This window comes from Pleurodeles waltl, chromosome 6 (assembly GCF_031143425.1).
Source record: "Pleurodeles waltl isolate 20211129_DDA chromosome 6, aPleWal1.hap1.20221129, whole genome shotgun sequence".
Lineage (NCBI taxonomy): Eukaryota > Metazoa > Chordata > Amphibia > Caudata > Salamandridae > Pleurodeles > Pleurodeles waltl.
This window is the reverse complement of record NC_090445.1, coordinates 597290692-597313991: the sequence shown is the minus strand read 5'-3', so window position 1 is coordinate 597313991 and position 23300 is coordinate 597290692.

Here is a 23300-nt window from a genome sequence, read left to right as displayed (position 1 = left end):
AGACCTTGTAACCCATCACCTTTCCTTCCACATATGGGCCTCTCTGATCCACCTCTAAGGATGCTGCAAGCCTGTATTCCTCACTGTCTGAGCTATCGTCTGACCATACCTCATTCATTCCATTTTCTCCTCGTAATGGGAACTGTTGTACTGTATTATTTTGATTTGTTACCTGACCTGTGACCTGTTGAGGAAGCATCACCTGTTGCTGTCCCATTGGAGCCATCAGTAATTGCATTTGCAGTCTAGGTACCATAGGAATCTGCTGTTGTACTGGTTTCATTTGCACTGACTGAAAACGCGGCATTTGTATCTGTTGCATGGGCTGAGCCCCTTGCATTTGTACTACATTTTTCTGGAAATTTGGGTTTTGATGTCTCATTTTCGGGCCTCGTACATTTTGTAATGTACCGACATTAGTACTTTGCTGAACAACACCATCCTGCACCATATTCGGGCACTCCCGTTTCCAATGCCCCACGCCCCCGCACGCGTGACATGGTGACAACTTTTTCACCCCTTGTACATCGTTTTGGACCACAACAGTATACAAATCTGGAACGCAATTCACAAACCCTCGGCCTCAACCCCTCGGCTGGGTCTGAAACACACCATTCACTTGCAGTTGTTGCTGTATCATTTGTTGAACTCTGTTTCCCTGTATTCCTGCCTGAGCAGCCCTTATCTGCATCACCATCCCTTTCTTTTTCAGCTTTTTCTGCTTCAGCTCAATCTCATCACTACAATATTTTGCATACTGCAGCACTTCATCAATCGGCTTCGCTTGCCAACAAATCAAATGATTCTTAATCATCTGGCTAACCTCCGGTCTCAGTCCTTCGACGAATCTGAACACAAGGTGGTTAATGTCTTTTGGTTCAATAGCCTCAGTACCGCTATAGTGTTTGAATGCCTTTAACAGTCTTTCATAGTAAGCTTGTATTGATTCTTTAACCTCTTGAGAGGTCCGGACGATTTTCTGCCAATCAGTCACTTTCGGCGACACCTTTTGTTTCAAAAACTCAATCATCTTATGATAATACTTCATTACCTCTTCAGAGGGTGCCCCTGTCACCTTATCCCTTGCTGGTTCCTTCGTTGGCCAATCTACCCCTCTCTTGCACTCAAGCCACAAATCAGGTGGAACAATGATCTCAAACAAAGTATTCAGGTGTTCCCAAAGACACTTTGCAAGTTTCACAAACCTGTCTGTTTGCTGATACCATTTGATCGTTTTTTCTCTCAATCTGGGATAATCATTAGTAAAAGACAGGATGTCTCCTCTGGTCCATGGTACATGAACCAAAACACCACCAGCTGTCTCTCTCCTAGGTAATGTTTTTACTGGTTCCAAATTGGGTGAGGCCTTAGTTTGATTAGACCTTGGACTGTCACTCTTTTCCTTGTCTCTTTTCTTTGCCCATCTGCCTTCCCACTTTTCCAGTGCTCCCCAAATTTGTGCGCTTTGTAATAATTCCTTCAAATGTGCCTTCATTCCCGCAGACCTCATATGCTCAAAGTCTTTAGACTCAAAGTTCAATCTGTAACTTCTTTTCAGATGTTTAGTATTTCCGATATCAATATTGTATTTATCTGTCAGGTTCGCTAATCTTTGATGCACCTTGCCTACTTCTTTGGTAATTTTTGGGCACAAGAATCTTAATTCCGCTTCCGTGTATGACTCCAACCTATTCACTCCCATTGTACCTTCCACTAACTCAGCATCTTCTGCCCCTAGTCTTACAAGGTACAGGTATTCGTCTTGTTTTTCCTTTTCTGGTTCGACTGTAACCACTGCAGCCTTTTGGGAAATATAAGTCCTTTCTAACCATTCGTTTAGCTGTTGGACTGTGAAACCCTGTAATGAGATGTTCCCTGTATGTATCATTGGTGATTGTAAGGTGTTTGTACTCATTGTCTGTGGAGTTAAGACTCCTAATCCTGCTTGACGCATCGCCTCAATGGGTGCTCCCAATGGACTAAGGTCCAGTAAAGACCTCGGCTGTTCAGTTGCTTGTTCTCCTGGGGCCATTATCTGGGGGGTTCCCATAGACCCTCCTCTTACTACGTCTTATGTCATCACTCCCTGGTCACATACGCCAGTTTTACCCTGGGCATACAATGGCACTGGTGGACGGACAGTAATTGGTAATGATATGGCGGCAGGTGTCTGACCTGTTCCCAGACTTCGTTGAGCAGTAACTCCATAGGTCTATTCCATCGTACTCGTACCGGGTACTAATGGTGGACCGGTTACTGGGTTATATCCTGGTATCAGTTGTGACTGTGGTTGGGATAGTAATTTCGGAGTTGACTCAATCTGTATTAACTTTGGTTTCGTGTATATCGGGTCTGGTGGCACTATCAGATTTGTAGTAGTCTCAAGTACTGGAACGTCTGGGTAGATTCTCTGTATCTGCGGTGGAGGTTGCAACTGTATCGGTATGTCTGGAGCAGTGGGTACACTGACACCATTCTGTATCAAAGCCGTATCACTAGTCTGTACCGTATCAGCAACTCCCTTGTTCTGCGTCTGGTTCCCAGGGTCTGCGCTAGTACTCGGAATACTGTCGCTCACCGCATAAGGTGGTGGGCGATCGTGCAACAACCTGTCCATAAACTCCTCATCGTCTGAATCATCTTCCTCTTCCCAACGTCTTTTATTCTCTTTAGATTTGCCTGAGACTTTATCTGTTTTACAAGTGGCTTTCTTTCCCTGTTTTTCTTCTCCCTGTCTTATTGCTGGGAATAATTTTAATCCATCAACAATTCCCCTTCTCCACATTTTGCTCTCATCATCCCACCTAGCTTCTGCATAAGATTTTTCTGCCCTTCTCAGCCTTCTCTGAAACTTTTCTTGTCTCTGTTTAACAGCCATTAGATCCCAAACCGCTAACGCCTCATACTGAGCTGGCCTCGGAGTTGGTTTCTGTTCACTTAACATCCACCTCAATCTTGCAAGAATCCTTGTATTAAACGTTCCGTATTCCGGAAACGCTAAACATCCCTCCTTCTCTGTTAGTTTGCGCCACTGTTTCATCCATAAACATAGAGCAACACCTTTTTCTTCCATGACCATATAAGCTGGATTACCCTCGGGTGGTGTAGGCTCCCCATCAGTTGCTATAATATATGTGTCTCCCTTTAGGGCGCTCTTGAATGCTTTAACAAAATTCATTTTTGCGATTTTCTCTTGTTTTGTATTTAATCAGAAGTGACTTAGTTCCCAGGACACTCTTCATCCACCTTTCTCAACCTATTGCCTCTCACGGACGGCAGCCAATCCGTGCGCGACCCCTCTCGACTACTGACCTATCTCAGCGCGGCACCACTGACGTCACACTCACACAAACTGCAGCTGACAAAGTCTTGCGGCTCGTCGCTCCTTACTGAACCCATACAAACTAATGCAATTATTGCAAGCACCTTAAATGACAACACAAATCTGCCGGTTTACTACAGGAAGGGTAACACATTTGCTTCAGAACTTTACAGAGATTTCACTTGAAGCCTCGGCCGCTACTCTCTCCTTATCAGTTCCCACATACGCAAGCAGAATTCGACGCGCAAACTCTACTCTCAACTTGTCAATGGCTCCTCCTAGTGCACTTTAGAATTTGCCAAATCTCAATCGAAGGTTTCACACATACGTTTAATTCAAACTCGACTTGTCAACCACGCCCGATTGACCTATTAAACCGCACAGATTACAACATAAACCCAAGTGTCTCCCACACTTGTCGACATATTCCGGAGTCTTAGACCTCGACAGGTCCGTACATAACAACCAACCACGTGGATAATTTTGAGCATTAAGCGCCACACTCACATGAAGTACACCAACTTCCCTGCTCTCATGCTGTGGAGTACGCCCACTCCTACTAAACAACACATATTTGGCCTAAATACACACAAATTTCACAATCACCTGCAAAAGGCATAAGCTAAGCAAGCGCAAAACCCTAAACCACATACATTATGGCGCCGAGAACATTCCCAACTCACTTAGGCAGGCTCCGAGATCCTGGGAAAGTCATGGTGAACTTAGAAACCCATCATACCTCCAGTTTGCATTATCACAGAAAAACAAATCAAACAATGATTCTCCGTCCTAGGGCCCCCAAGGGCCAAAACCGTCGCTCTGCTACCAGAACTGATAACGCGTCCCTTTATGTAAATTTTTTACACATTAGGACTCGTTTTAGGCCAATGAATCTTGTGACCCAGTGGTGAGACACCGTAGGACGAGATAGCTGATCAATATGTCGAACAATATATCAGTAATGTCATCAATATTCACCACCACAATACGCTTTATTTTGGACACAGTCATTAATCAAATTGTCGACGCAACCATGACCTTTCAGCCATGAATAACCACACCTTCTGATAGAATTTTATGAATTTTATTCCCTATTGATTACAATCTACGAGCAGAAGAGTTAATCTCAATACCAGGAAGCATAAGAGTATAGTCACGATATGACAACTGTGATAAGATTTCATTAATGCAAAAATCACAAACATGAGAAAATAGCACGACGTGAACATAGATCAGCATACAGTGAATATCATATAGGTGTCAGTTCAGCACAGAGTAATGTCAGACATTTGTCTATTTACGTCAGTCAGAGTGAACTCCTATTCTAACCACTAATAAGCATCGGCATGTTGGGCTTCATGCAAAACAATATAGAACACCAATTTAGAAAACATCTAAACTATGGCCTCTATAAAATGAGCAGTTGGTACCTCGAAAGGAAAAGCAAACAGACAAATTACAAATTGCATTGTCATAATTACCCTCCAAGGATTAGGTCAGCACGCAGGATCAGTCTTCGTATTCAGGACATCGGTCGAAACGCCATCAGTCAAACCTCGCCTAAAGGACAGGGGACCCTTCCCTCATAAGGAGGAGAAGCGTAAAGGGGCAGTCTATGGGTGAGGATGGTTTATTAAGGCTCAAAGTCACCAAACAGAGTGACAGAGTTTCTGGATAAAATCAATAGCATTCCCTACCTAGTTCTAACGTCCCTTCTGTGACATGAGTTTTTATCCCTTTTTCGTAATACCTTCCCCCAAAATTCTATTGGATAACCACTATACCCCATCATCTTTGACCTATCAAATTATACATTAGGTAATCCCAATTGTCACCCCACGATAATTTATAACACTTTGATTGGTCTTCACAATTGACGTCTTCGGAGGTGGCACATCCGGGGGGTTTTCATCACCTCTTGGCACGTTTCTCGGGTCATGAGTTCCTTTATCCATGGTCAAATGTCCTTGTACATTCTTCCATCTACTTTTGTTTCAAATTTGTATATAAAATTTATACCAAAGCAGCAAGCATGCGGATGGGAACGGAATCACAAAAGATACATGAATCTACCAAGTTGGAAGAAAAGAACATTTGCAGGGTCATGGCCCTTTGCAAGTCAGCACACTGAAAAACAGAGAAAAATGCTTTAATATGAGAGCTAGGCAGCCGAATCTACAACTTACGCTAACTTAAGGCCTATGAGATTTTAATACAAACGCAATATCGTAAATGTTAATATAAATCATAGCATGAACAGTTTTACTTATCATTATTAGCTCACGTATATAATTGTGACCATATACATTATAGTCGAATTTCAAATGCATGTTCAAGCATTACTCTAATTATTGTCGTTTTCTATGCAGCATTATTAATCATTAATATAAGCATTTCACGTCTAGTATATGCAATATTTAAACTACGCTCTCTCACATGCATGCACCAAACATTCATTTAAAAAACACACACACACTTACCTTGAGCTCGGAGGTGCCAGGAGGGTTGGGAATGCCGCCTTCCCTCTCTGGCTGACCTGAGAGGGAAGGCAGCAGTTCCAGCCTAGTCACAGAGTGGGATGGGGTCAGTGAGACTTCTGATACCACCCCACTCTGTGACAAGGGTCACTGATTGACACGCGCCCTGGGCGCTTCAGGGCTTAAACCTGAAGCACCCAGTTTGGAGCCAATGGGTGATGCTTCCCCTCATCACCGAAGGGGAGGGCCTCGAGTCACCTTTGCTAAGCCGAGGAGGTCGCGCCCATAGTGTCTGTGACCTCTTCAGCCCAGCAAAGTTCAGCTCAGGCAGCCAGGAGACTGTGCAAATTGTGCATGTCTCGCTCCTGGCTGCCTGAGTTGAACATGAAGAGTGTCTGTCAGGTTGACCTTTGCTCAGCCTGACAGGCACTTTTCATGACAGACAAATGGTGGGGGGCGTGGCACCTCCGCCCTAAAGGACGGGCTGCGGCCGCAGCTGTTCAAATTCCGCCTAGTTGATAAGTTGGGTGTAGCAGTCCCTTCCCCGCCGGCTAACTACGAGCAGCAGTGGTGTGATCCTATGGTTAAAGTGTGAGCTTAATTTCAACCTTCTATGTTCAATGAGATGAGTTATTATGGCCTATGCTGTGTTCAGCTTGAAATGTTTTGGTACTTCTTTTTAATGGATGTGTGTAGAAGATGAGGAATATGTTGTATTTACGTAAGCAAGTATACAGGTGACATGGAATGCAGCAATGACGTAAGCTGTTCCATGGTCGAGCATTCTGTTAGCGGACAGTTGCTGTGGCAGAGGAGCTGAGAAGACCTGTATCCTGAATCTCCGGAGCTTACTATCAAAGAAGCTTGTTAACACATCTATGCTGCCTGCCTCGTACTCGTGAATACAGTGGAGCAACACACTACAACTTGGCAACAAGGTGGTTGAACCACTTCTCTAGCTGCACTTGGCTCTACTACAGAAAGAGTGCCTTTAAGGATTTATTTGTTTAATATACTGTTGGTCGGCACTATTCTGCACTGTTACTGACACTGCAAGTGTGACTGGTGCAAGAGGGAAGGATTTTCTTTGCCTTGTATCGCTACTCCCGACCTGGAAAGGAACCGTGGTATGTTAAAATTGAGCATTTTTCAAACCTGAGGGGGCCGCTGGCAGTTAAATTAATCAGCAGCATAGTTGACAGAAATGTGCGGGCACCAGTAACAGAACTCCCATGCAATGTGTGGCTGCCAGCAATAGAGTGCAACTGCAGAGGATCACGTGCTGCTTCGGCACATTCCAGCCAGTTTCTTTATGTTTTGTCGCACGCTATGCATCAGGTCATGCTGCGTGGCTTACCTGGGGGCCATTTTGTAGGTATAGTCGGCTGCAGACACGGCACACAGTTTAGAGAGCTCCTGTGCTTGTGTGCAATACAATTACCAGTGATTTTGGGAACATAATGGATCACAGAAAATAGCAGAGGGTATCGACCCACAATATTCAATAGTGAATATTTATGGGACAACTGTTTATGGACATTGACAATTAAGATGATGGCAACACTATACTCTGTAACATTGTGTGCAATGAAATCGTCCTATTTTTAAAAAATTATTCAGTATGGCACTTTTACTATGGCACAGCAAAACTTCACAATCAGTCCTCCACATGCGTTTTGGGCATCATGAATGATACCTTCCATGAAGTGGGTGTAATGGAAAGAATATTTTGTTAATTACATCTCTGCAATTGACAAAGCAAATAAGATGTCAGCTGATCAAAAGAAAAGGATCCTCTTGCGCTCCTAGGGACCATCTAATATGCCACAGAATCCTAGCTATTATCAATACTGAATAGTGGATTCAGCGCTGGAAAACGATGGATCGAAGCAACATAGGTTTGAGGGGATGTCACCAATGGGAAGTGTGAGGACCATCAATAACAACAACAATCAATGTTATAAAGTTTCAGTCAATAACTACACCAGTTTAGTAATTAAAGGTGATAAATTTATTTCCCTATATTAACAATCCTAATGTCATGAAAATAACTCTCAGACACAAATGGTAAGCATATAAAATCAATAGCGGCTGAATAAATTGGTGAAAATATCTAAGTTTTAACTAATAAAATCACACTTATTACTAATACAAACACTGGTAATAATGGCAAAGAATAAATTAGTTCAGCATCAAATGATCTCAGGACAAGTCATAGACATATCAAGGTTAATTCCCTAACTAATCACAAATTAGCATTACATGTTGGGCTTCACTTGAAAAGAATTTAGTAACATTCATTTAGAAAACTCTTAACTTGTATATATATGTATTTATATTTAAATAATAGTCCCACGAAAACAACTGGCTAATTCCACCAAACGAGGTTGGTGCAGACAACGGTCGTGGCAACCATTTATATAAATAAATGTATTCCTGCTACTGCATTTAAGAGCAGAAAAAAGACGTTGCACCCAACACGTCAAGCTTCTCCAGCAAAAAGGCTTTATTGCATCATAAATTCCACAGGCATTTCTTAATGGCAACGTGTTTCGACACTAACGTGTCTTCGTCATAGCCAAATTGAAAAAACAGTGTCCATTTCCTCTTGGCCTTTTATACTGCCTATACATAAACATAGAAAAAATACTTTCCCTACAGGAAAACAGTTCATGGTTCCACGATATGCTTCATAGTCCCCTACTCTCAAAATACACATTATTTCATTCACTAATAAATGTAATCATTTTGACTACTCTTAAACAAATATAACAGATTTAAAAGAAAAGATAAAAGAAAAAGAAAAAGAAAAAAGAGGAAGAAAAACAATTAATATATCTAACCTCTAACACACATGCAATCTCCCTTGCATAGTTTCAAAATAGCTAAACACCACCTACTGAATGGACCTCCTACTATACCTATGTGACCTATGTTGACAATTGTTCCTTTGCCACCATTCATCTACTGGCACACCAGCTCTGCCACTTGTCAGAATTTTGGATTGGACCAATATTGTTTAAAAGTCCTGATCATTGCATCACTTCCAATATGTGTTTGACCATGGTAGTACCTCACCATCTGCATCAGTAGACTGTTTGGCAGAACTATCTTTCCATCTATTGTCACCCAAATCTCATCCTCACTTTGTATGCATCGATGTTTAATCCAATCTCTCATTTCCTCTTCGGGCACATTGTTCTGTATTGCTTTCAATTCATCTAGTGTCTCCACTATCTGTACAGTGAAATTGGCATTAATCTCTTCATTTTCAGACATCAATTTCTCTTGAATGAAATTCCATATAGAGCACAACATTTTGCAACTTGGTCTGCATAAGCATTTCCCAAAGTTACATAGGTGGTCATTACAACCCTGGCGGTCGGGCAACAGGCAGGCGGTAAAAAATTTGCAATTACGACCGTGGCGGAAACCGCCAACAAAGACAGCCACTTTAACACTCTGCCCACAACGGCGGTACAAACAAACAGCACGGCGGTCACCCCCAACAGACAGGCGGGAGACATTGTACCGCCCACACTATATACAAGCCAATCCGCCACCTTTTCCAGGGCGGATTCACCGCAGATAAAAACACGGCGGAAACAGGAATCCCGAAGGAAAAATGCTCACCTCTACACACCCCACGAAGAACGAGGACGTCATGGACCCGGAACTCCAAATTCTACCTGCAATAGTCTTCCTGCTCCTCTACCAGGAGCACGAACGCCGGCGGCACAGACCACGGTGAGTACTGCACCTACGACACAGGGGAGGGGGGAGGCAAAAAACAGGGACACAAACATGCAACACCCTCACCCTCACCCACTACAACACACACACTAATGCATATCAATACATCACAGTTACACCCCCCAAACCCCCTGGAAGAATGCAAAGACAATAGAAAATTAGTGTAACCATTGTAATATATTAAAAGCAAGTAGGCAGAAATATATATATACACCATGCACATAAAATATACCAAGCATAGTAGTCCAGGTAGTGCTCTAAGAAAGTCAGTGGAACACTGGGACCACACGGTATGGGCGAGGCCCACACAAGGTCCCCGACCATGACGGAGAGAACACTGCAGGGACATCAGAGAGCAACTAAACAGGCACCTCAGGGGGAGGGAAAGGGGGGGCACCTCAGCCGCTTGAGTGCACAACGCCAAATCCACGAGGGGGCCACATGCCCACTGTTCCATCCTGGGGAGTGCAAAGCCACAGTCTCTCAAGTCTCTACAGTGGGTGGTTTGCCCACTGTTCCACCCTGGGGAGTGCAAAGCCACAGTCTCTCAAGTCTCTACAGTGGGTGGGTTGCCCACTGCCATATTCTGGGGAGTGCAAAACCACAGTCTCTCAAGTCTCTACAGTGGGTGGTTTGCCCACTGTTCCATCCTGGGGAGTGCAAAGCCACAGTCTCTCAAGTCTCTACAGTGGGTGGCTTGCCCACTGCCATATCCTGGGGAGTGCAAAGCCACAGTCTCTCAAGTCTCTACAGTGGGTGGTTTGCCCACTGTTCAATCCTGGGGAGTGCAAAGCCACAGTCTCTCAAGTCTATACTGTGGGTGGGTTGCCAACTGTTTCATCCTGGGGAGTGCAAAGCCACAGTCTCTCAAGTCTCTACAGTGGGTGGGTTGCCCACTGCCATATCGTGGGGAGTGCAAAGCCACAGTCTTTCAAGTCTCTACAGTGGGTGGTTAGCCCACTGTTCAATCCTGGGGAGTGCAAAGCCACAGTCTCACAAGTGGATGACAGTCTCCACTGGTTCTGGAGGGGGCATGGTGCCCAGAGTGCTTCATCCTGCTAAGGACAGAGGTAGTGGATGACAGTCTCCACTGGTTCTGGAGGGGGCATGGTGCCCAGAGTGCTTCATCCTGCTAAGGACAAAGGTTGTGGATGACAGTCTCCACTGGTTCTGGAGGGGGCATGGTGCCCAGAGTGCATCATTCACCCCGTGACGGACTCAGTTGCGTCAGTGCCCTTACCGCTCATGGGCCAGCGGTGCTTGAGATGGCGGTGCCCTGTTCAGCAGTGCTTGAGATGGCGGTGCCCTGTTCAGCGGTGCTTGAGTTGGCGGTGCCCTGTGCAGGGGTGCTTGAGATGGCGGTGCCCTGTTCAGTGCTGCTTGAGACAGTGGTGCCCTGTTCAGCGGTGCTTGAGTTGACGGTGCCCTGTGCAGCGGTGCTTGAGATGGTGGTGCCCTGTTCAGCGCTGCTTGAGACGGCGGTGCCCTGTTCAGCGGTGCTTGAGATGGTGGTGCCCTGTTCAGCGGTGCTTGAGATGGCGGTGCCCTGTTCAGCGGTGCTTGAGTTGGCAGTGTGCAGCGGTGCTTGAGATGATGGTGCCCTGTTCAGCAGTGCTTGAGAAGGCGGTGCCCTGTTCAGAGCTGCTTGAGACGGCGGTGCCCTGTTCAGCGGTGCTTGAGTTGGCAATGCGCTGTTCAGCGGTGCTTGAGACGGCGGTGCCCTGTTCAGTGGTGCTTGAGTTGGCGTGCCCTGTTCAGCGGTGCTTGAGACGGCGGTGCCCTGTTCAGCGGTGCTTGAGTTGGCGGTGCCCTGTTCAGCGGTGCTTGATTTGGCGGTGCCCTGTTCAGCGGTGCCTGAGACGGCGGTGCCCTGTTCAGCGGTGCTTGATTTGGCGGTGCCCTGTGCAGCGGTGCCCTGTTCAGCGGTGCTTGAGACGGCGGTGCCCTGTTCAGCGGTGTTTAAGGCGGCGGTGCCCTGTTCAGCGGTGCTTGAGTTGGCGGTGCCCTGTTCAGCTGTGCTTGAGATGGCGGTGCCCTGTGCAGCGGTGCTTGAGATGGTGGTGCCCTGTTCAGCGGTATTTGAGTTGGCGGTGCCCTATTCAGCAGTGCTTGAGATGGCGGTCTCCATTGCAGGGTCTCAGCTGCTGGCAGTCCTTCATGGCCCAGCAGGGGTTTTTGCTGGTGGTCCTTCATGGCCCAGCGGGGCTTTTGCTGGCGGTCCTTCATGGCCCAACATGGCTTGTGCTGGCGGTCCTTCATGGCCCAGCGGGGCTAGTGCTGGTGGTGGCCTCCTGGGCAGGTGGGCTGGTGGGCTGGTGCTGGCGGTGGCCTCTTGGGCAGGTGGGCTGGTGCTGGTGGTGGCTTCCTGGGCAGGTGAGCTGGTGCTGGCCTCCTGGGCAGGTGGGCTGGTGCTGGCGGTGGCCTCCTGGGCAGGTGGGCTGGTACTGGCCTCCTGGGCAGGTGAGCTAGTGCTGGCGGTGGCCTCCTGGGCAGGTGGCCTAGTGCTGGCAGTCCTGTCTTGGGCAGCTGGGCTTGTGCTGGATGTGGCTCCGGGGCATCGGGGATGATGGCGGGCTTCTCCGCCGTGCTGCTCTTCCCAGACTTGCTGGGTTTCTTGTGGCCCTTCCCCACCTTGGAAGGTGTCACAGCTGACTCCACACTCCCACCGGGACCCCTGGGAGCGGTTTTGGTGGCTGGAGTCTTCCACCTCTCCCGCCGAGCACTGGCCAACTTCTGATGCTTCACAGGTGGGGGACTGTCTGTGCTGTGTCTCCGTGCCACACTGGCTACCCTGGTGGCCAGTGCACTCCAGATTCCGGTGACTACAGGCACCACTGGTCCCGGAGATGTTGTTGCTGAGGTGCTAGTTCGGGACCTAGGAGATGGACGGGGTGGGGGAGGTGTGGGAAAGAGGTCCAGGGGGGACAGGAAAAGTTTTTTTGACACACAGGGACGGATAGCTGGAGGGGTTTTGGGAGTGGAGGAAGAGGTGGTGGTTGTAGGAGGTGTGCGTTTGGTGACTTTGGGTGAAGGTGCATGCGCTGGAGGCTGTCGTGAGGTGGATGGCTGTTGGGTGGGTGTGTGCCTGCGTTTGTGTATCTTGGGAGGGGGCGTCACAAACACACTGGGAGAGGACACAGGGGACGTGTGAATGGTAGTGGGGGTGGTGACTGCACGTGAGCGGGATGTGGTGGAGGGTGTTCTGGAGAGGGACGTAGTGGCTGTAGAGGTAGTGCATGCAGGTGTGAGTGTAGACGAGACTGGGAGGGAGGAGGGAGACGAGGAGGAGGTGGACACAGTGGAGGAAGTGGATGTTGCTGTGTCTGCATGTGTGTGATGCTTGCGTGAGTGCCTGTGGGATGTGTGGTGCTTATGTTTGCCAGAGCTTCCTTTCTGTGTTGCCGTGTGTGCATGCTGGTCTGTAGGTGTGCTTGGGATAGGATGAGGTACAGGGGATTGGGTCTGGGTGGAGGAAGTTGGAGGGGGGAGGCTAGAGACAGGGACAATGGCTGCCATCAGTGCTGAGGCCAGAGTCTGAAAAGCTCGCAGAAGGGCCGTCTGACCAGAATGAATGCCCTCCAGGAATGCATTTGTTTGTTGCAACTGCCTCTCTATACCCTGGATGGCATTCAAAATGTAGACTGCCCAACAGTGAGGGACCTGAGGAGGTCAATGGCCTCCTCACTTAGGGCAGCAGGGGTGACTGGGACAGGGCCTGAGGTGCCTAGGGCGAAGGTGATGCCCAATCTCCTGGGTGAGCGGGCACGGGGCAAAGGCTGAGGGGCTGCTGGGAGGGCGGTGCTGGTAGGGGGGGTGGCGGCTGTAGATGCAGGGGGCACAGATATTGCCACCACCACAAGGGACCTCCCATCAGAGGACGAGTCTGTGTCGCTGGTGTCAGCTCCTGTCCCCGCCGTGGAGCTCCCCTCACCCTCTGTCCCACTGGTGAACTCTGAGTCCGTAGTCTCACCCTCCAGGGCCATGTGGGATGCAGCTCCCTCGTGCTCTGGTGCCACTGCTCCTCCTCCTGATGATGCTAATGCACACAAGAACAGGGAGACCACAAAAAGGGGGAAGACGACAGAAGAAAGACATGTTGAGTGCATGCATTACCGCCACCGTTGGCGGACACGACAGACACAGAATCCACCTGCACTACGCCGCGCTCTCGGGGTCCACTGTTCAATTCCTGGGAAATGGCCTACAAGGCTATGGACAACATCTGCACACATAGATGACACAGGGGCATGACTAGGTGTACTTGGCACTCTACAGAGGTGGGGTGGGGTGCCACATTGCCTGCCTTACGGAGGGGCCTTGCCTACGGAACTCGCCCTGGCCTAGGGAAACCCACAGCCCACCTCCCCCACCCAGACACCTCCACTGCGCACAAAGTCAGCAAAATGAGAGTGTACTCACCCCCTTGTGGTTGCTGTGATGCTCTCAAGCGCCCATCCAACTCCGGGTAGGCCACCGCCAGGATTCTGAACATCAGGGGGGTCATGGTGCGACGGGCACCCCTTCCACATTGGGAGGCCATCCCCAGCTGAGCCCCCGCCGTCTTCTTGCTCCAGCGGCGAATGTCCTCCCATCTTTTCCGGCAGTGGGTGCTCCGTCTGTGGTAGACCCCCAGGGTCTGGACGTCCTTGGCGATGGCATGCCAAATATCTTTTTTCTGGTGGGCGCTGACCTACATGAAATGTACAGGGTAAAAAGAGAAGTTATTACCAACTGCACCATCAAACTGATTGGCCCCCATCCCTACCCTTTCCATGTGGCACATGCATTCCCCGTCTTTCATGCACGCAGGACTCTCCCCCCTTCCTTCTTACATCCAGCCCTCTCCACACAGCCATAGCCCATACAACATGCTCCCTGTGTACTTACCTGTTTGTCTGGAGGACCGTAGAGTAGCGTGTACTGGGGGAGGACCCCATACACGAGCTTCTCCAACTCCTCCGATGTAAAGGCAGGGGCCTTTTCCCCAGACACTCGAGCCATTGCCTCTTCCAGACCGAGGTCACAGCAGCACTTGCAGTGTAGGTCCTCTCCTGTCGAAGATCAGGTATGGAGTGATTGAACAGATAGAAAATGGTGGTCACGTCCGCGGCGGTGCGTACCGTCACCGCCGGCGTACATCGTCATTGGCTCTGCAACAGTGTACAACGCCAGCGCAGTTACCTCACATCCCATTGTCCCACTTTACAGGTCAGGCAGCCGCCATTTCAGGGGCCAACATGGCTTCATTTTCAACTGCGTCACACATAACCAGGCCTAGACTCTACACACATACAGGCCATCTTTTGTGTAGGAATGGTGTTCTGTGTGAACTGTGGGTACGTACCTCTGAGTTGTTTGACTTTGTGCTCGCTGTTGTCCTTCATAGGCACCGTCCGCTGGGACATGTGAGGAGATGGTGGCATCCTCCGGTGTACCGACCGTTGGTAGACCTGTAGACAATGGAGGAGCGACATGTGATTATCACATACAGGCTTGACCGTGCCACAATCCAGGAACTGTGTACCCAGTTGGAGCCAGACCTGATGTCAGCAATCCGCCATCCCACAGGAATCCCACCTCAAGTGCAGGTGCTGTCAGTGCTCCATTTCCTTGCAAGTGGGTCTTTTCAAACAACAGTGGCCATAGCATCAGAGATGTCCCAGCCTATCTTTTCCAACGTATTGTCCAGAGTGTTGTCTGCCCTTCTGAAACACATGCGGAGCTACATTGTTTTTCCTCAGGTGGAGGATTTGCCTACAGTGAAAGGTGATTTCTATGCCCTGGCACACATCCCCAACATCATAGGTGCCATTGATGGGATCCATGTGGCTTTGGTCCCCCCTCCACAGGAGTGAACAGGTGTACAGAAACCGGAAGAGTTATCATTCGATGAATGTACAGATGGTATGTTTGGCAGACCAGTACATCTCCCATGTGAATGCCATGTTCCCTGGCTCAGTGCATGACGCCTTCATCCTGTGGAATAGCAGCATCCCTTATGTGATGGGTCAACTCCAGAGGCACCGTGTGTGGCTAATAGGTGAGCACCTGGAAGCAAGTCAGTGGGAATGGTTGTCTGGGTCTGGGGATATCCCTCCAGGTTAGTGCGTGTCTAACAGTTGTCCCTCACCATTTGCAGGTGACTCTGGTTACCCCAACCTGTCATGGCTACTGACCCCAGTGAGGAATCCCAGGACAAGGGCAGAGGAACGCTACAATGAGGCCCATGGGTGAACTAGGAGGGTGATCGAGCGGACCTTCGGCCTCCTGAAGGCCAGGTTCAGGTGCCTCCATATGACAGGTGGATCCCTATTCTACTCACCAAAGTAAGTGTGCCAGATCATCGTGGCCTGCTGTATGCTTCACTACTTGGCTTTGCGATGACAGGTGCCTTTTCTGCAGGAGCATGGTCCAGATAACGGTGTTGTGGCAGCTGTGTAGCCTGTGAACAGTGAAGACGAGGAAGCAGAGGAAGAAGACATGAACAACAGAAACTCAGTGATCCAGAAATATTTTCAGTGAGACACAGGTAAGAGTACAGACCTGCCTACTACATGTACTTTAACACTACTACCTCTCTACTGTCTGTCGTTTTCACCCAGTGTATGGTCACTGAGTTGTCACTTTCCCTTACAATTTCACAGATGTGTGACATCTGCTTAGATTCCTCATGGACTAGAGCTGTGTGACATAGGTAGGTTGACATTACATTTGAAGGAGCATTTTGTCACTGTAATTGCTAATACACTATTTCGAAATCACAGACAGACTCCAGATTGTTTTGTGCTTCAAGGGTGTTTATTTAAGGGCTCAATATTGGAGGGGGTAGTGAAATGGTGAGGGGTGATGGTGGAGGAATGTCCATGGCAGAGTCCAGTCTATTAGTCTCACAGGTGCATTGCCCATATGGGCATAGGAAGTGGAGCTGGGGCAGTTTAAGTAAGGACAGGGTGACAAAGTGGGGCAGTAGGATGACAATCAGGGTGGTCTAATTTCTTGGCGGGGTCTTGGCATCGTGCTCTGTCTTTGTCCTGGATCTCAGGGACCGTTTGCGGGGTGGTTCTCCCTCTGCAGGGGGTAGGGTGCTGGTGTGGTGGTCCTGTGGCGCGGGGTCCTGTCCACTAGCATCGTCCATGCTAGTGTCAGGGGCCCCTTGTAGTGCCACAGTGTCCCTCCTGGTGTTGAGTACTTCCTTCAGCACCCCTACGATGGTGCCCAGGGTGGAGCTGATGGTTCTGAGTTCCTCCCTGAAGCCCATATACTGTTCCTACTGCAGGCGCTGGGTCTCCTGAAACTTGGCCAGTACCGTTGCCATCGTCTCCTGGGAGTGGTGGTAGGCTCCCATGATGGAGGAGAGGGCCTCGTGGAGAGTGGGTTCCCTTGGCCTGTCCGCCCCCTGTCACACAGCAGCCCTCCCAGTTCCCCTGTGTTCCTGGGCCTCCGTACCCTGGACTGTGTGCCCACTGCCACTGCCCCCAGGTCCCTGTTGTTGTTGGGGTGGTGGGTTATCCTGGGTTCCCTGTAGTGGTGGACACACAGCTGATTGACGTGTCCTGGGGACAGAGGTATGGGCCCGCTGGCTGGGTGCTGTTCTGGTGTTTCCAGAGGGGGGAAGGTCTGTGGTGGCCTGTGACTGGGTGAGGGGAACCAACTGTCCCGAGGTCCCCGATGGGCCGGGCTGGTCATCTAGATCCAGTTGGACAGAGCTGCTGTCATCACTGTGGGCCTCTTCTGTTGGTGGTGTGGACATGTGTGGACCCTCCTGTCCGGTGACGTTTGGTAGGGGTCCTGCAGGGGTATAAAAGGATGGTTATTACATCTGTGTGTGTCATGGTGTGCAATGGGTGGGTGACCGTGTACCCCAGTGCTTGCATTCCTGTGTGTTACCTTGTGTGATGATGGTTTAGGGGGTTGTATGGGTATGTGCAGTGGGCATGCTTTGGTGATGTGTGTCCATGCTTTGTTGTTGCATGCAGGGCTTGGTGTTGGGATGTGTGGTTTGTGATGTTGGGACATATGTGAGGAGTTGGGGTGCTGGGGGTGAGGGTGAGGGTGAGGGTATGTGCTGGCATGCAGGTAGGGTGGGGGAAGTAATTATTAAGATTTGTCTTACCAGAGTCCATTCCTCCAGCTACTCCTGCGAGGCCCTCAGGATACAGAATCACCAAGACCTGCTCCTTCCATGTTGTTAGTTGTGGGGGAGGAGGTGGGGGTCCGCCGCCAGTCTGCTGAACCGCCAGGTGGTGTCTTGAGACCACTGAACGCACCTTCTCCCGTAGGTCGTTCCACCTCTTCCTGATGTCCTCCCGATTTCTTGGGTGCTGTCCCACTGCGTTGACCCTGTCCACTATTCTTCGCCATAGCTCCATCTTCCTTGCTATTGAGGTGTGCTGCACCTGTTCTCCGAATAGCTATGCCGTGCCATGGGGTGGTGTAAGTGATGTGTGGGGTAGAGTGTGTGGTGATAAGTGTGCTGATATGTAGTGGGGTGTTGTGTTAGGTGTGTGGAAGTTCTGTGGGTGATGATGTTGTGTCCCTTTGGATGCTTTTGTTCTTGCTGTCTCTCTCTGGCCTTCTTTTGTAATGTTTTATCGTAGGGGTTTGTGGGTGATGTGGGCGTGTGTTTTATATTGTAATGGGTGTGTGGGAGTGGTGTGTGTATTTGTATCAGGTGTGTGTATTTTGAATTGTCCAATGTGGCTGTGTTTTGTAAGAGTGTGTGTATTTTGAGCGCGGCGGTGTGTACCCCCAATGGAATACCGTGGTTGAAAGACCGCCACGTGGATTCGTGTGTCGTGATAGTGTAGGTGTTTTTCTGTTGGCGTGACGGTGGAGGTTTTGTTTTCACCAGTTTATCACTGACCTTCAGTGTGGAGGACTTGTGTGGGTGTCTGAATTTTGGTGGATTCCAAAATGTGGGTCATAATAGCTGTGGCAGAATTCCGTGGCCACGGTAGTGTGTTGGCAGTCTTGTGCACGGCGGTAAGCGGCTTTTACTGCCAATGTTGTAATGAGGGCCATAATCTTGTCCTCCCTGATGTGCACTGCATTTGGCCATGGCAATTTCTCCGGTTTTTGCACTGCTTGTAGCAAATCATGTATCCTTTCCCCATTTCTTACAGGTGATCCTGAAGAAGTTAGGAACCCTCTCTGTGACCCCATTTGCCCAAAATCATGCACAATTCCAAATCCATATTGACTATCAGTATATATTGTGACCTTCATTTGATCTGACAATTAACATACTCTGGAAGACCCACCTGCTCCGAAACTTGTGCAGATATTACTCCTTTAAGCCATGAAGCATCTAGGATGCCTGTGACTGTATACACTGCATACCCCGCTCTCAATGCACCCCTGTTGTCCCGTAAGCAAGAACCATCAACAAAAAGAATTTGATCATTGTCTTCTAAACAAGTATCTTTAATGTCTTCTCTTGGTTTAGTACAAAGTTCTGTCACTTCCAAGCAATCATGTTCAACATCATCTATGTTGGACAGATCTTCACCCCTATTTGGAAGTAATGTTGCCGGGTTAAGCACTGTGGACCTTTTTATTTTCACATTTGGTGCCCGAAGAATAACTGTTTCATAACGTGTCAATCTTGCATTTGTCAAATTTTGTGTCTTTGACCTTGTCAGTAGTATTTCAATTGAATGAGGTACCATTACTGTCAAAGGATAACCCATTACAATATTTTCACTTTGAGTTAAACTCTATTTAACAGCTGCGACAGGTCTGGGTAGGTCTGCTGCAACATTATCCAAGGTAGCTGAAAAATATGCTACCTGGGTGATTGACACCACCATGTTTTTGTGTTAAGACAGACAAAGAACATCCATCTCTCTCATGACAAAACAATAGAAAAGGTTTTGTGTAGTCAGGCATACCTAAAGCTGGTGCTTGACGCAAACTCTCTCAGCTCAGTAAAAGCTTTCACACACTCCTCATCCATCATTATAAGATCTGAAACATCCTTATATGTCAATCTTTGCAATGGCTTTGAAACCGCTGAAAAATTTGGGATCAACTGTTGACAATAACCTACCATTCCCAAAAACATTCTCAACTCCTTTTAGGAACTCGCCATTTTCATTATTGCCGCCACTCTCTCTCTGGAAATTCTCCTCGACCATTTCTCAATCAGATGTCCCAAATACTTCACCTCTTGCTGACAGTATTGCAACTTAGCTGGAGAAACTTTATGAGCATTATGTCCCAGGAAATTCAACAATGAAATTGTATACTCCCTATAGCCTTCCTTTGTCTTCGATGCAATTAGTAAATCATCAATGTACTGCACTAAGGTCGACTTATAGGGCATCACCAACAACTCCAAGTTCTTTTTCAAAATCTGATTGAAAATCAATGGTGATTCTGTAAATCCTTGAGGAATCTTGCACCAACAGTAGACTCTAGTCAGAAATTAAAAAAAAAGAGATATTTGCTGTCCTCATGAAGAGGTACTTCGAAAAATGCTTGGCACAAATCAGTGACTGTAAACCTCTCTGCATCACATGGAATCTGAAACATTATTACTGCTGGTTTGGGTACCACTGGGCAACACTTCACTACAATGTCATTTATTTTCTTTAAATCCTGAACCAAGCGTATTTTCCTATTTGGCTTCTTCAAACCCATGATTGGTGAATTACATGGACTACTTGTCGGAAGTTGGCTCTGTATATACTATTTCAAAGTAAAAACTAGTGTGCACAGAGTCCAAGGGTTCCCCTTAGAGGTAAGATAGTGGCAAAATTAGATAATTCTAATGCTCTATTTTGTGGTAGTGTGGTCGAGCAGTAGGCTTATCAGAGGGTAGTGTTAAGCATTTGTTGTACACACACAGGCAATAAATGAGGAACACATATTCAAAGACTTACTCCAGGCCAATAGGTTTTTATATTGAAAAATATATTTTCTTAGTTTATTTTAAGAACCACAGGTTCAAGATTTGCAGTAAACACTTTAAATGCAAGGTACTTCACTTAGATACTTTAGGAACTTTGAATGAAAGCAATATCATATACAGTCTTTATAAAAATGGCAATAAGCTATTTTCTAAGTGGACACTGCAAAAATCAACAGTTCCTGGGGGAGGTAAGTAAAGGTTAGTTTGTGAGGTAAGTAAAACACTTACAGTTCTCAGTCCTGGGGCATAGGCAGCCCACTGTTGGGGGTTCAAGGCTACCCCAAAGTTACCACACCAGCAGCTCAAGGCCGGTCAGGTGCAGAGGTCAAAGAGGTGCCCAAAACGCATGGGCGCCTATGGAGAACAGGGGTGCTCCGGTTCAAGTCTGCCAGCAGGTGAGTATCTGCGTCCTCGGGGGCAGACCAGGGGGGTTTTGTAGAACACTGGGGGGGGGGACACAAGTAGGCACACAAAACACACCCTCAGTGGCACAGGGGCGGCCGGGTGCAGTATGCAAAGCAGGCGTCAGGTTTTATATTGGTTTCAATGGAGGGACCCGGGGTCACACTAGCGGTGCAGGCAGGCACGGGGGGTGCTTCTCGGGATAGCCACCACCTGGGTTAGGCAGAGGGTCACTTGGAGGTCACTCCTGTGCTGAGGTTCAGTTCCTTCAAGTCCTGGGGGCTGCGGGTGCAGTGCTAGTTCCATGCGTTGGGTCCCTTGTTACAGGCAGTCGGGGTCATGGGGAACCTCTGGATTCTCTCTGCCGGCATCGCAGCAGGGATTCAGGGGGGTCGTCTCTGGCTACTCACGGGCTTGCAGTCACCAGAGAGTCCTCCCTGTGGTGTTTGTTCTCTGGATCTCGAGCCGGGGGCGTCTGGTGCAGAGTGTGAAGTCTCACGCTTCCGGCGGGAAACATGAAGTCTTTGGAAGTTGCTTCTTTGTTGCAAAGAAGTAGCTGGTTTTGAGCATAAATTGCACACTGGCATCAGTGTGCATTTATTGTGCTGATACGTTTGATACCAAACTTCCCAGTTTTCAGTGTAGCCATTATGTCTCTGTGGCGTTTGTGTTTGACAAACTCCCTGACCATATACTCTTATGGCTACCCTGCACTTACAATGTCTGAGGTTTTGCTTAGACACTGTGGGGGCACAGTGCCCATGCACATATGCCCTCACCTGTGGTATAGTGCCCCTTGCCTTAGGGCTGTAAGGCCTGCTAGAGGGGTGACTTACCTATGCCACAGGCAGTGTGAGGTTGGCATGGTACTATGAAGGGAGGGCCATGTTGACTTAGTAATTTTTCTCCCCACCAGCACACACAAGCTATGAGGCAGTGTGCATGTGCTGAGTGAGGGGTCCCCAGGGTGGCATGAGACATGCTGCAGCCCTTAGAGACCTTCCCTGGCATCAGGGCCCTTGGTACCAGGGGTACCAGTTACAAGGGACTTATCTGAGTGCCAGGGCTGTGCCAATTGTGGAAGCAAAGGTACAGTTTAGGGAAAGAACACTGGTGCTGGGGGCGGGTTAGCAGGGTCCCAGCACACTTTTAATCACAACTTAGCATCCGCAAAGGAAAAAGGTTAGGGGGTAACTATGCCAAGGAGGCATTTCCTTACACTACTCATCACTTCTTTCAAAACTCCTTGCTCAAAAAACTTTTCTATCAGTGGCCTTATTCCTTGTATGATTTTATTTGTCATTGGGTATTGAGCTGTTTGTGGGAACACCACATTCTCTTTTACTGCCACCTTGACTCCCTCAACTCCCTTAATTAAACCAATGTATTTTCCTGAAAGATCCCAAACCTTTGGTTTAACCCTTTCCTGCAGATCACTTGGCAAATATTTATTTTCAAACACTGGAAAGAAACTTATTAAGTCCTCCAAATTCTGTTCTTCATGTGTCTCATCCTCATCAACTGCCTGGACCTCCTTCACATTCAGCAAAGCTAGTTCACAATTAATCAATCAATCCGTACATTTGTAGAGCGCGCTACTCCCCACGAGGGGAGCTGCTACTGCTCGAACAGGCAGGTCTTGAGGTGTCTCCTGAAGGTCAGCAGGTCCTTGGTCTGTCGTAAGTAGATGGGGAGGGTGTTCCAGGTCTTGGCGGTGAGGTAGAAGAATGATCTGCTGCTGGTTGTTGTCCTGTGGATGCGTGGAATGGTGGCGAGGGCGAGGTCACCTGAGCAGAGCTGTCGGTTCAGGTGTACAAGGTGAGTCGTTCATTGAGGTATGCTGGTCCGGCATTGTGGAGTGCTTTGTGGGCGTGGGTGAGGAGTTTGAAGGTGATCCTCTTGTTGACGGGGAGCCAGTGTAGGTCTTTCAGGTGGGCTGTGATGTGGCTGAGGCATGCAGTCTTTTCTGCAGATTGTCAGTAATTCCCACGTAGAGAGCGTTGTCTCCCATCCTTTTTCCCTCATCGGCTAACAAATTTTCCTCACCAACACTAATAGTCTCCATTGTGATTCCCTTTCTGGAACACATAATTGAACAATTTATTTTGCACAGCAAATCTCTTCCCAGCAATGATACTGGACTAGAATCACAAACAACAAAACTATAGTCTGAAATTTCAAATGTTTACAAGGACTGGTTCTGTAAGGGCATTAACCAACTGTTTATTTTCAACACCTAGTATCTGCACTGTTCTCTCAGAAACAGGTATGTCTGGTATTTCCACTGTCCTTATCGTCGAGCGCGTTGCTCCTGTGTCAACCAAAAAATTAACCTCATGGCCATGTACTTCACCCTGCACATAAGGACCTCTCCGATCCACATCTAATGATGCACCCATCATGAACTCCTCCTCATCTGAACTACTCAACAGCC